At 65.1% G+C, this 1863-nt stretch overlaps 1 protein-coding gene across 4 annotated transcripts in view; it reads right to left on the minus strand.

The window, feature by feature from the left end:
- The window catches only part of ZNF800 (zinc finger protein 800), a 46630-nt gene extending 45275 nt beyond the window's left edge, over positions 1-1355 (minus strand). For 3 of the 4 annotated variants that reach the window (XM_073899157.1, XM_073899155.1, XM_025865635.2), the window contains exon 1: positions 245-883. The gene's annotated coding sequence lies outside the window, so the exon portion shown is untranslated. Of the gene's footprint in view, positions 1-244; positions 884-1336 lie in introns of those variants that run through there. The other variant, XM_073899156.1, reaches the window with a different exon arrangement.
- Between the last annotated feature and the right edge of the window lie 508 nt (positions 1356-1863).

Genomic DNA, 1863 nt, shown 5'->3' on the forward strand with positions numbered 1-1863 from the left:
CCTGGCCGGCTGCGCGGGCGGCAGCGGCCTCGCCGGCCCGGGCGGGCGCGCGCGGAGACGGAGGCGCGGAGCGCGTCGGGCACGGCTGGCGCCGGGGCCCGCGGGGCGGCGGGCGCGGCAACGGGGGCGGTCGAGGTGCGGCTCCCGCCGGCGGCCGGCCCACGCCGCGCCTTCCCGCTACGCACGTGCGTTGGGGTCTCCGCGGCGGAGCCCCAGTCCCCATAACCAAGTGCGCCCAACTTACTTAACTCCTAGGGCGGGCAGGCGGAAGGAAGGCAGGCAGGCCGGGCAGCCGCGGAGACAGCCTGGCGTGGGAGGCGGCTTCGGGCCCCACCTGGCGCAGCCTCGGCAGACCACGCGAAGGGACCGGGGTTCGGGCCCGACGCGCTCCCAAAGAGTCCCCGCCGCCGCTGACGCGGAAGCGCCACAGCTCACCACGTCCCTCCGCGGCCCGAGGCGACGGCGGCGGCGGCTCACGGCGTCCTTCCGCGCTGTGGAGCTGGGCGGGCGGGCGGCTCGCGGGCGCAGGCAGTTGACAGGAGGAACCGCCCCGCAGAAGCCGCCGCCGCCACCGAAGGAGCCGAAACCGGAGCGGGCAGGACCTGGGCGCCCCTCGCCGGGGCAACGGCTGCCGCCGGAGCCCGGCTCCCCCCCAAGCGCCGCTCCACCTGCAACGGTCCCTCAGGCTTTTGGAGAGGGGCGGGGAAGAATGGGGGTTCCCCCCCACCTTGGGCCTTTTTTGGTAGTAGTTGTTTCAGGAAACTTTATTAAGTCAGTCTCTCTCTTTCTCTGTCTCCCCCTCCCCGAAGAGCCTGAGCTACCGCCGCGGAGCGGGTAGGAAGGGGGAAGCAGAGACTCTCCCGCAGCGACAGGGAGCGACTGACTGACCCCGGACGGAGATGGGGCGAGGGCAGGAAGTGACAAGCTCTCGGAGTGGGTGGGGGGAGTGTGGCCGGCACGCCCGGGAGCGCCGCGCGCATGCGCCCGGCCGGGCGCCCGGGCCTGTGGCGAGGCGACGCGCTGCGGCCGGGCAAAGGGAGGGAACCTGGGCCGGTGGCGCTGGGTCCGCGCCCGGGGTTCTCGGGCCGGCTACTCGTCCGCGCGTCGTCTCGCGGGCGGACGGAGAGCCGAAGCCCTGGGCTGTTAGTGTCTGAGAGGCGGGCTGATGGGCAGGCAAACTGTTGCTTTTCTCCTTCCATTGGAACCGAAACTGGGAGGGTTGGAAAACACGGGAATGAACTGTAGGAGGAGGCTCGACAAATGGGTGCGCCGTAAGTAGTGGTGATTCCGAAAAGGTTGTCAGCACACTTATGGTAAAAGTCTGTTTTTTTTTTACCTAAGAATTTTCGAAGTGTGCCTCTCAGCACTTTGGGGTTTTCATCAGGTCCTTGGGAGGAAACTATCTGGTGGTGGACGATCGGGATTGGTTGCCGCGGCGCTGCTCTTCCAGAACCTGAAGGCGACGAAGGTGCGTCACGTGGGCAGGACGCACTTTCCCTCCTCTTCGGTGCCCGCGTCCTGCTTGGAAAATCCCCGAAGATCGCGGTCGTCTGTCAAATGACGAAAACCCGTGTGGTCGCCTCTTGGGGCAGGAGAGCCGCCTCCTCAACTCCCAGAACGGAGTTTTTGTTCTACAAGCAAATACGTGTCCACTGTCGGTCAGGAAATTTTAAGGGAGAAAAAGCTTTGTTTTATCTTCTCGCGCCGAAAGATCCACTGAAAATCTCCGCAGTTGTGTAGCTTGAATTGTCCGTTTGCGGGGTCCTGAAAGAGCGGTTTAACAGTCGGTAGGTTCTGTGTGTACTTGGAAGAGCAAACGAATGACTGAAATCTGTTTTAAAAATTAATAGGAAAGTTTGTGGT

Source organism: Callorhinus ursinus, unplaced genomic scaffold (assembly GCF_003265705.2).
Source record: "Callorhinus ursinus isolate GAN/ISIS: 27379988/994484 unplaced genomic scaffold, GSC_fseal_2.0 scaffold12, whole genome shotgun sequence".
Lineage (NCBI taxonomy): Eukaryota > Metazoa > Chordata > Mammalia > Carnivora > Otariidae > Callorhinus > Callorhinus ursinus.